We start from the raw sequence: 12,028 nt of genomic DNA, 5'->3' as shown, positions 1-12,028 counted from the left end.
CTTGCCTGGTGTGATAGACCCAGGCCTCTATGGATCTTGTGCTCAGAGCTTGTTGTTGGGTCTGGATTCTTCGGTCCAGTGATTTTTAGAAACTTCCTCCCTTTCTTACATCAAAGCTGTCCTGTGTTAGATGTTTTGTTGCAAACGCTGTCAAACCTAAAATGAGGATGTGGGCCCAGCTAGTGAATATGCCAATTGTCATGACCATTGATCAACAACCACTGATCACAGACTATTGATCATTGGCCATGCGTACCAATCACAGCGAGAGAGAGAATGGCTGCAATCACAGTAAGATGGTGACAGATGTATCCTTAGGCCCCCTCCTTGATTCAGAGATGGTTTTTCCCTTTTCATGTAAATGGCCTCCTTGCCTCCCCGCTCAAACCAGTGTTCCTCCCTGTCCAGGATGTGTACATCCTCATCATTGAAAGAGTGTCCAATGTGAAGAGTCCTGGCCTAATGAGTTAGCTCTTCTGTGTTGTGCCATCTGCTTCGCCAGAGGTTGTTTGGTTTCCCCGATGTATAAATCATGGCAATCCTCCTGGCACTTAACAGCGTACAGTATATTACTCTGTTTGTGTCGGGGGACCCGATCCTTGGGGTGGACCAATTTTTGGCACAGAGTGTTTTGGGTTTTAAAAGCCACAGAGACGGTACACATCAGCTTTTAGATGTCCCCCATTACTGATGGAAATCTCACAGTCTAAGAAGGCTAACCTGCCATATTTCATATCCTCCCTGGTGAATTTGATGTGTCGGTCCACCGAGTTAATGGGATCCATGAATTGTGGTACGTCCTGAGATGTGATTTTCAACCAGGTGTCATCCACATACCTGAACCAATGACTTGGTGGTGTTCCAGGGTAGGATGACAAAGCCCTCTTTTCCACTTCTTCCATGTACAAGTTGGCCACGATGGGTGAAACTGGGGAGCCCATGGCACACCCATGTTTCTGCCTGTAGTACTGACCCATGTATATGAAATAGGTGGAAATAAGACACAGTTCCAAAAGCAAACACTTGGTCGATGCTGAGAGTGGTCCTGTCGCTTCAGTGACTGGAATACAAGTGAAGAACAAACCGTGCACCTACCCTTGTGTGCCGGAAGGATGATAATGTAGTTGTCATTACTTAGTGATGTGAGTGAAATTACTAAGTGTGAAATTGAACAATGACCCCGAAAAAATTCAAAGTGTAATTTTTACAGTATAAAACCACAGAAACTGTATAGATGATGCTATATGCACACTTAATAGCATCTTCCACATTATCAGTGAAGCTTTTCAATGTATGTACATTCCTTTAGGGTGTGAATAAAATGTAATCCTTGATAAACCCTTTGCACAATTAATACTTGCTCTAGTGTGAAGTGACCTTGTTAAGTGCATCTATTTAACTTTCTCTATCTAATCACCCAATCACACGGTAACAACTCAATGTATGTAGGCATGTAGACGTGTTCAGGAAAACCTGCAGAAGTTCAAAGCTACATCAAAAGTGAAAGTTTATGAGGAAAATGACAGAAGATAGGTGTTGAAGATATGATTCATGCTTCTTTTACAGTCAGCTGGTTGTTTCCGTCCCCACCTCTTTCACACATCCCACTGCTGAGCTGTTCCTTTCTGTCTGTCTATTGTAGGTTTCATAGGCAGGCACTAACCCAGGATTTAATTTCAGAAGAAAAAGGGTAGCTTTACAGCTCTGTGCAGAAGGAAAGCAGGTAGTGAGATAAAGAGAGAAATTCAGGGAGAAACAGGTTAGGCCCACGCTCTTCTCTTCTCAACCTTGCTCTAAAGGGTGAATTGAATCATAACAGTAAGTGGGCGAAAAGAAAGAGAAAAAAATCCTTTCCACGCAGATTCTGACGTACATCTCTAGCTGACTGGGGGTCATCTGATGATGTGATGAAGTAGGATAATGGGAGTATAGGAAAGAGAGAAAGTGATGGAGAGGGAGTTGTTGATAGCTTCCAACAGCTCTGAGTGTCTCCCTCTCTTTCTCTCTATTGGATTTTAATGGCTGTCTCTTTGTAAAATCTGTCCAGCTGGGGGGAAACTGTCATGACTTTCTTCCAGAAGCTGACTTAGAGATACATCATATGTCATACATATTAGACATACGTATGACATAGGAATTAACTGTTTAAAGCAAATGTCTACACTGAGTGTTGGCAATAAAGACTCTACTCTGGTAAAGAACTGTGGAACATATTCAGGGCAATAACAGTAGTTCTTATAGATTAAAACCCCCCAAAACAAAAACAGAGAGTAAATGAACACTGATGTGTTAGCTGACATTTTATTTTAGCGGTGCAAAGCAGCAACTGCATTTTCATGGTAAACCAACAGAATGTTTTTTTTAATTAATAATGCTGTTATTGCTACGTGAAGGCTTTGTGTTATGTGTTTTTGCCTTTTATACCACTTAGCTACCACAATTAGTCAGCTACAACTATTTTGACCAATTTTTTTTTTAAATAAAGATTGTAAAGTATTTCATTTGGACTTTAATAACACAATAATCAGCACATTATGTCAAACAAAGATGCACAGATGGATTAAACAGTGTAATACAGGGAGTGCAGAATTATTAGGCAAGTTGTATTTTTGAGGAATAATTTTATTATTGAGCAACAACCATGTTCTCAATGAACCCAAAAAACTCATTAATATCAAAGCTGAATGTTTTTGGAAGTAGTTTTTAGTTTCTTTTTAGTTTTAGCTATTTTAGGGGGATATCTGTGTGTGCAGGTGACTATTACTGTGCATAATTATTAGGCAACTCAACAAAAAACAAATATATACCCATTTCAATGATTTATTTTTACCTATGAAACCAATATAACATCTCCACATTCACAAATATACATTTCTGACATTCAAAAACAAAACAAAAACAAATCAGCAACCAATATAGCCACCTTTCTTTGCAAGGACACTCAAAAGCCTGCCATCCATGGATTCTGTCAGTGTTTTGATCTGTTCACCATCAACATTGCGTGCAGCAGCAACCACAGCCTCCCAGACACTGTTCAGAGAGGTGTACTGTTTTCCCTCCTTGTAAATCTCACATTTGATGATGGACCACAGGTTCTCAATGGGGTTCAGATCAGGTGAACAAGGAGGCCATGTCATTAGTTTTTCTTCTTTTATACCCTTTCTTGCCAGCCACGCTGTGGAGTACTTGGACGCGTGTGATGGAGCATTGTCCTGCATGAAAATCATGTTTTTCTTGAAGGATGCAGACTTCTTCCTGTACCACTGCTTGAAGAAGGTGTCTTCCAGAAACTGGCAGTAGGACTGGGAGTTGAGCTTGACTCCATCCTCAACCCGAAAAGGCCCCACAAGCTCATCTTTGATGATACCAGCCCAAACCAGTACTCCACCTCCACCTTGCTGGCGTCTGAGTCGGACTGGAGCTCTCTGCCCTTTACCAATCCAGCCACGGGCCCATCCATCTGGCCCATCAAGACTCACTCTCATGTCATCAGTCCATAAAACCTTAGAAAAACCAGTCTTGAGATATTTCTTGGCCCAGTCTTGACGTTTCAGCTTGTGTGTCTTGGCCATGTCTCTGAGTATTGCACACCTTGTGCTTTTGGGCACTCCAGTGATGTTGCAGCTCTGAAATATGGCCAAACTGGTGGCAAGTGGCATCTTGGCAGCTGCACGCTTGACTTTTCTCAGTTCATGGGCAGTTATTTTGCGCCTTGGTTTTTCCACACGCTTCTTGCGACCCTGTTGACTATTTTGAATGAAACGCTTGATTGTTCGATGATCACGCTTCAGAAGCTTTGCAATTTTGAGACTGCTGCATCCCTCTGCAAGATATCTCACTATTTTAGACTTTTCTGAGCCTGTCAAGTCCTTCTTTTGACCCATTTTGCCAAAGGAAAGGACGTTGCCTAATAATTATACACACCTGATATAGGGTGTTGATGTCATTAGACCACACCCCTTCTCATTACAGAGATGCACATCACCTAATATGCTTAATTGGTAGTAGGCTTTCGAGCCTATACAGCTTGGAGTAAGACAACATGCATGAAGAGGATGAAGTGGACAAAATACTCATTTGCCTAATAATTCTGCACTCCCTGTATATATGGTGTTGCATTGACAGTGCACAATGATTTGGTCCTCAGAACATCAACTTAGGGCAACCGGGCATACTGTTGTGATTCTGTGTACATTATTAGAGGAGGAGGAAGGCTATAGAGTGAGCTTGTGTGTGAGCTCCTCACATTTCTTCTGAATACAGTAACAGGAGAAATAAACAAGAATAACAAGAGAAAACTGGTTATTTAGATCCCCACACTCAAAAAAAATAACAATTTGAATGACCATAAACAAAAATCATGGAAAGGATTTCCACGTGATTAAATTGCATTTCTGAATTTCATGCAGCTCCAACATGATATAATTCCGTTCACCTTAGAAACAAGAAATTTTTCTGTTCCAATTACAAGTTAGACTCTTGTAAATGTAACAACCACCCAATTTACTTATTTTTTAATGCATAAGCTGTATAGCTTATGCGGTTACTTCTTTGGTGGTTTCATATATAGCCAGGGGTTTCAGACTTTGGATGTATTGGCATGAAGTTTTCGTCCACTTCAGTACTTCAGCATTTCTTTTACTTATTCTTACTTCCTACTACAGATATGTCTTGTGCAGGGATAAGTAACCAAACAGTGAATAGCTAGAGGTGGGACAGCAAACCTTACTGGCCTTAAAAGGCCTGGCGCTGATTTGAGGTGTGGTGCTTCCATTTAGATGGTTTTGCTGTGAACAGGCATCATGCAGTCAAAGAAGCTCTCCATGTGGGTGAAACAGGCCGTCCTTAAGCCATCTGAGAAACTGCAATACTGCTCCAATATTAGGAGTGACAAAATCTATAGTTTGGTACATCCTGAGAAAGAAAGCAAGTAATGTTAAACTCAGCATGTCCACGGAAGATAACAGTGGTGGATGATCAAAACAGAATAGAAGAATAAAATAGAAGTAAAGTAAAGTCCGGGTTCAGGCTGAGGCTGATGTTTATCAGTTTCTGATGATCAGTGCACTTCAGGAAGATGCAACAAAAAGGAAACAAAAACACAAAATGTGCACAGTAATTGGGAGCGCTGTGGTGCTGCATACATATGCAGCGTCATCTCATCTTCATATCCATTGTGATTAGACCAGAGCGATATGACCAAAAATGTTTATCACGATATACATTTGAGACTAGACAAAATACTTTACAACTCCACAACTTTATTAGTGCAAAAAAACCCCCAAAACATCAATGTATTTTCTCTTAAACAAGCAGCTGTTTTTTATGTGCATTAAAGTTATATAAACTTTTAACAGTGCAAATGCAAATTCCTCGCTGACAGTTTAACCAAAATCATTTCCAGTGGAAATTGGCCGACATATCCTCAGCATAACCATGTATAATATCCACAAAACTTAAAAAGAGGCTATACACACACAATACGGTAACATTATGTTGAAGCACAGTACGTATCACTCTGCGAGGCTCCGCCTACGATAGCCATAATGCTCCGACAATCCATCAAGCGGTGCGGCTTCGTAGCTTAGCAAAGTCGTACTGAAACATTTGACAGATTTTCGAGCGCCGTGTAAATAAAATCATTTCGAGGTCAGTAAACACAACCAGAATTCATACATAAGGACACGGGATTATAAGGGGCTCTGTCGATTTTCAGAAAAATCAAAGGATTGATTTTAAGTGTGCCGTATTTTCCAAACAACACGGTAATAACGACGGCCCGCTAGCATGCTCTACCAAAAATAGTGCTTTGTTGTGTATCTGACGGACAAAAGCTAAACCAGTTCCACACCAGTGAAGCTGCAGCATTTTTACAAACCAATTCTGGTTCATCCGTTTCATTCAATGATCTGCTTTCGCTCTTCTTATTCTCCGTCGCCGCCATGCTTTTTCCGCCATGTGCGTAGGAAAACAAACGCACTGCGCATGTGTGTTTTACCCATATTCTATCGCGATATTTCATTTTCTTATCATTGCCCAACATTATACCGGTATTACCGTGAACGGTATAATATGGCCCAGCCCTAATGGTGATGAGAAACCGCTTCACAACATCCAACATAGTGAACAACACTCTCCAGGAGGTAGGCATATTGATATCCAAGTCTAACATAAAAAGAGAACTGCAGGAAAGGAAATACAAAAGGTTCACTGAAAGTTGCAAGCCACTCATTAGCCTAAAACAGATAGAATAGACTGCACTTCCAAAAAAGAATCTTAAAGATCTTTAAAAATCTTAAAGAATCTTAAAAAAACCCCAGAACAGTTCTGGAAAAACAAAAAAGTGGAATATTCTTGAATTGCAGTTGAAGTCAGTCACCTAATCTTAAGCCAATCGAGCATGGATTTCACTGGTTGACAGAAAGGCTCACTGCATCTGGTGATCTCCAAGACTTCAGGCTGTCATTGCCAGGTTTTCAACCAAGCATTAGAAATGAATAATTTATTTTCAGATATTTAATTTATCCAGTTTCTTTTGAGCCCCTGAAATGAAGGAATTGTGTTAAAAAATATAATTCAGTTCCTCACATTTTTATGCAATCTTTTTGTTCAACCCACTGAATTAAAGCTGAAAGTTGAAACAATGAAACAGCTCTTCAGTTTCATTTGTATTCATTGTGGTAATGTACAGAACTAAATTCCTCCAGCCCATGGAGGAATACATTAGCTACATATTAAGACTTTGTCAGATATTTTCACTGCTGGTCACATATTGCATACCTCAGCCCTGACGTGGGTCATGAAGAGTTAGAAGTCCCTGGGCTTTTTGCGTGAGAACCTGTATTCAGGGACAAATACTAAGGTCAGAGAGCCATCGGATCTCATTTTAGGGTGAGTATAGGGTCATTTGATCCTTACGACCATTGCAAGAGCTTGGTCCATGGCAATAAGTTGGACTTATTCCCAGTGGGTGTTGGACTCCACCAGGGATGGACTTTGTCACCGATTGTGTTCATGATTTTTATGGACAGAATTTCTAGGCATAGCCAAGTGGCAGAAAGTGTCTATTTGGTCTCAGAAACTTGTCACAACTCCAAGCACCTCCAAGTTCAAGGCCATGGTCCTCAGCTGGAAAAGGGTGGAGTGCTTGCTCCTGGGAGAGGTGTTCCTGGCAGGTCCCACTAGGAGGAGACCCCTGGGGCAGACTCAGGACACACTGAAAGGTTATATCTCTTGACTTGCCTGGGAATACCTTGGTGTTCCCCTGGAAAAGCCGGAGGAGGTAGCTGGGGAGAGGGAGGCCTGGGTGTCCTTGTTTCTCTATCCAAATTTGAACTTCCTACAATTATTCAGCTATCTTCCATAATTACTAAGTTAAAGTCATCATCATGTCTTTTGGATAAAAGAACAAGCTGATGCTATGGTGCTCTGAAATTTATTCCACTGCTTCATCCAAAGCAACAAGACAGACAAAGTTTTTATATGATTTACCATTACAGAAATGAATTCTAAAATACTAAACGCCTGTATACATTTGAATTATTATTGCAAAGTTTGCATTGCTTGACTAAGTGTAATTGTTTCATACTTTATGCATATTGTGGTCCCTGTATATTGCGTCTTGTATAAGGATTGTACACCAGCCCATTGTCAAAGGGAAAACTACAGAATCCTGATTATAGTTAGCTGGTTTTATCTTTATCTATATTAAAGGAAATTGAAACCTGAACAGTCCAAGCTATATCTAACAGTGAAAGCACCAAACAACCATGGGTTCTTCCTGGAAATGCCTCATATTAGACTGCATTCCTTATGTGAAGCATTTGTAATGCAGTCATAAAGTTATGCACAGATTATGGTCAGACCTTCTGAGAGATGGAGTAATATAAATATCTGAGATCAGCTGAAGTGGACTCACTACTCTACATCTAGTTACAGCTTGCCACTTCCACTGGAGAGTAGTCATGGAGGCAGGTTAAATGAATAAAGGCAAACCTGTAATCACTGATAAAAAATAAAGATAAAAAAAGAGTAGAAGAAAACAAAACAAAACAGGAAGACAGACCAGAAGTAGAAAGACCAATAGAAGAACAATATGGCCAAATTTACTAACAACATCAAACCCTATTTTGGTGTTTAAAAGGCCAATTTTGCCCACAGTAAACAGTGTCTGAAATGAATGGACAATGGAGTTGCGGTGGAGGTGTGTTCTGAGGGGAGGTGCAGCGGGCTTGAGGGACAGTGCCAGGGAGGCTGTTAGGGCAGCTGAAAGCACTTAAGTAATTGTGCTCATGCTACTTCAGTGACGCCGAAGAGGAGAGGGAAGTGTAGGTTGTGACAGCTCGAAAGCTGCGGCAAAGCACAACACACAATAAAAGAGTTCTCACAGCTGCGGTGTGTGTTCTGGGTCCTAACTGTTCACAGTGGTGCCGATACCCAGGGCCGCAAGATGTCTGATCCACAGACTGTGCAGCCAGTGCATGCCCTGGCTCAGGTGTTGGCAGAGCTGGGGGCTATGCACCGGGAGCAGGGAGCGGCCCAGTGCAAACAGCTAGAGGTGCTGCATGACTAGGCTGAGCGGCAGACACAAGTGTTTGAAAACCTGGTCGCTCTGGTGCCTCCTCTCCGCTGGTCTCGCACAGGATAACCAAAGGGGGGTGATCCACAATCCTTTCTGGAGGTTCTCAAGGCCACAACTGCAATCACCCTGTCGTCGATGTTGAGGTGTGACTTAAATGGTGTTTGCAAGGCTATCCCGGACCAGGCGGGTCTGTTCCTGGAGGTCCAGCAGCGCCGGGGGGGTTATATGGAGGTGCAGAACCGACCCTTTGCTTATCTCCAATTGCTGTGGGATGGAGTGATTGCAGCCTGGCCTTTTACCGGGAGAAGCACAGCTGCTCAACCTGATCATGCTGGAGCACTTTATAGATGGGGGTGGGAGGCAACGCCAAATTCTGGCCCAGAGGAAAAGGCTTCCCAGCAGTCTCCCAACACCTCCGGCCACTGAGGAGTGCCTGCAATGTAATACTAATCCATTCCTCTCTGCTGTCTCTCCCCAGGTCCCGGCGGCTGCGGGCATTACACCTGACTCACTGATGGTTGTACAGATGTCAGGGCATGAGCATTGATGGTACGGGACACCTCCTCCACGAGTGTCTGTTACGGGGGGTGGGTCAGGTGTTCTGCGTCGCCGGGCCCCCAATACCTTCCCTCAGTCCAAAAGGGATGGCAGTGATCTGTTCAGGTGCCTGGGGGGTACACGTCAGGCTATGGTGGACTTGGGCTGTATGCAGACCCTGGTCCACCAAACTAGTGCAGAGTTACTCACCAACTGACAAGGACCCTTTGTGTCACACGGCGAGCGGGTAATGTTGAGTATGAAGTGGTGCAGTCGGACAGGGGAGGAGCCACACAGGGGTATCAGCTTAACCTCCTAAAAGCGTGGAGAGATGGTGAAACTACTTCTCTGGTGAGCCGGGAGAGAGATAATTTGGGATGCCAAATTCCACCATTCCCACCTCTACCACCATCTTAGGCCCAGAGAGCAGATTTTCTATGGTTTGTGACATGCCATTATTTCTTGTAGCTCCTAAAGAATTTGTAATAGTTTCTGTCAGGATTTTTAATATATTTGGAATGAAAGGGGGAAGGTTTATCACAACAAGTGGTAGATGTCTCAAAGCTGTGAGCACAGTGTTAGGCTCACTCCTGTAATACTACACTGAGTCTTCAAACTGCAGACCTGAACTGAACTGAACCTGGAGTGTCAGAGTGAGGGAGGAAAATCCTGACATAGGCATCCAGACACAAGTATGTGTCTTGCTTTAGAAGCAGCCAAATTAGTTTTTACAATGCGCGATGGGTTTGCAGTGTCACACAACTATTAATGGGATTGTGTTAGAGTAATGTCTAAATTACACAACTTGTATTACTGATATTAACTAGTACCTATAGGCTCTCATATGCACCTGTATGTACCGTGAAATCCTCAGGTAGAGGTTTTTTGTCTGTTCCAGGGGTCCACCTGAAAACTAAAAGGGACAGAGCCCCGAGGCTCTGGAACGACCTGCCCAAGGAAATCAGGTCGGTGGAGTCAGTGACTTTCTCCAAGTCATATCTTAAAGCACACTTTTATGATAACAAAGATTTTGATTTGCTTTGAATTGTCTTTTTATTTCCTGTATTTGATACTTTTGGTTTATTCTTTTGCTCTTTTAAAGCAGCTTGTACTTTCTATATAGAAAGAAACACGTAAACATACAGAAAAGAAAAAACTGATTTGGTGACTTGGTAGGCAGAGATTATGATCTCTATTCAGTTCAGTTCAATTAATTTTTATTTATATATATTACCAAATAGTCACCTTGAGACACTTTACATTGTGAGGTAAAGAGCTTACAATAATACAGTCTGACAAGTCACACAAAAAGAATAAGTGTATAAGTGTACATAGTGTGCATAATTTGTTTGTCATAATCAAGTTACACTGATCAAGTTACTTTGGTACAAACACCTTTGAAGGGAATTTAAAGTAAATATTATTAGCACATAAGATTACTTGCATGCGTGGATAAACTATCAATCAACTTAAGTTTATCTCAACTAAAAGTTATGCTGGTTTGGTTTGATGCAAGTAAATAACAGAAATATTTCAGTAAAACATTTCAATCCTGCAGCAGCTGGATGAATGGGTCACACAGGGGTCCAAAATTTCTCTTCATTTATCCAGTCCAGGAAACCTGAACACAACACTGACAATCAGGAATGTTGTCAGTCTTGCATTTTACAAATGTCACTTGCGAGTTATACTTTTTTGTTTGCTTATTTCTGTGTCAAATATGGCTGTGGTTACCATGGTGACACAGCTTTTCTATTTTATTTTTTTTTTTGGGAAGCATTATGCAAAGATGGAAAGAGAAAGTAAAGGGGATTCGCTCTCTTGGCACCAAGAGTTAGTGCTGTGTCATAAAAACTTGACTTGGATAGTTAGCTGTAGAAGATTTCATTAGTGTTATTGTAGGGTCTTTACCTTATAATATAAAGCGCATTGAGGGCACTTTTGTTGTGATTAATAAATATTAATATAGATAAAATGAAATGCCTTGAATATCCCATTCTTTTGAAAGCTTTCACTCATAAACCTCTTCACCCATTAAAATATAAAACCTTAAAGTGAAAAATAGATGGATACATTTTATACTGTAATCACCATGAATGAAGAACAGTGAACAGTTCTTCATTCATCCATTTCAATCTAATCTAATAAATAGATACAATATACAGAAAAAAACTATTCTTGTGTATTAATTTCCACATGTGGATGTTATTTCTGAGACTGGTGGAAAATGAATAATGTTCAGACTTTTATTTGAATTGTGAGAATGACTTACAGTTTTCGAGTACTTACACCAAGTGGAGGAGTTCAAGTATCTCGGGGTCTTGTTCACGAGTGACGTGAGAAGGGAGCAGGAGATCAACAGACAGATTGGTGCTGTGGCTGCAGTGATGTAGACACTGCACCGGCCTGTTGTAAAAGCGAAACATCTCAATTTACCGGTCGAGCTACGTCCCTACCCTCACCTATGGTCACGAGCTGTGGGTAGTGACCGAAAAAACTATGAACTATTATATAATTGTAACCCACATAATAGCAACTATAATCCACATAATTCCCTTAGGGATTAATAAAGTATGATGATTCTGATTCTGAAGAACGAGATTGCGGATACAAGCGGCATTTTTAAGTTACTCTTTGTTATAAATTCAACATGACCTCACAAAGTTGGCAGATGCCTTAACACTAATTTCAATAACATACTCTGAAATGCATACTTTAAAAAACTGGATTGTAACAGTAATTTAAGAATCAGACAAAGTCCATCTGCATCTTAAGGATAAAGGACACTCTTTCGAGGATGCCAATGTTCACATTTTGGACAGAGAGGACAGATGGTTTGAAAGAGGAGTGAAAGAAGCCATCTATGTCCACTGTGAGCGACCATCTTTGAACAGAGGCGGGGGTTTACGA

General features: G+C 41.3%; 1 protein-coding gene across 6 annotated transcripts in view; it reads left to right on the top strand.

Moving 5' to 3' along the window:
- LOC146367037 (disks large-associated protein 1-like) overlaps positions 1-12,028 on the top strand; it is a 168,374-nt gene that overhangs the window by 45,673 nt on the left and 110,673 nt on the right. The window contains exons 3-4 of one of the 6 annotated variants that reach the window (XM_084912107.1): positions 9,060-9,130; positions 10,017-10,083. The exons of 4 other annotated variants lie outside the window; for them this stretch is intronic. The gene's annotated coding sequence lies outside the window, so the exon portion shown is untranslated. Of the gene's footprint in view, positions 1-9,059; positions 10,084-12,028 lie in introns of all 6 variants that reach the window. One more of the 6 variants, XM_084912108.1, reaches the window with a different exon arrangement.

The sequence above is a fragment of the Perissodus microlepis genome, chromosome 18, assembly GCF_051167445.1.
Source record: "Perissodus microlepis isolate ML-2025 ecotype Zambia chromosome 18, ASM5116744v1, whole genome shotgun sequence".
Lineage (NCBI taxonomy): Eukaryota > Metazoa > Chordata > Actinopteri > Cichliformes > Cichlidae > Perissodus > Perissodus microlepis.
The sequence above is the reverse complement of the archived record's forward strand: the minus strand, read 5'-3'. Positions and strand labels throughout refer to the sequence as shown.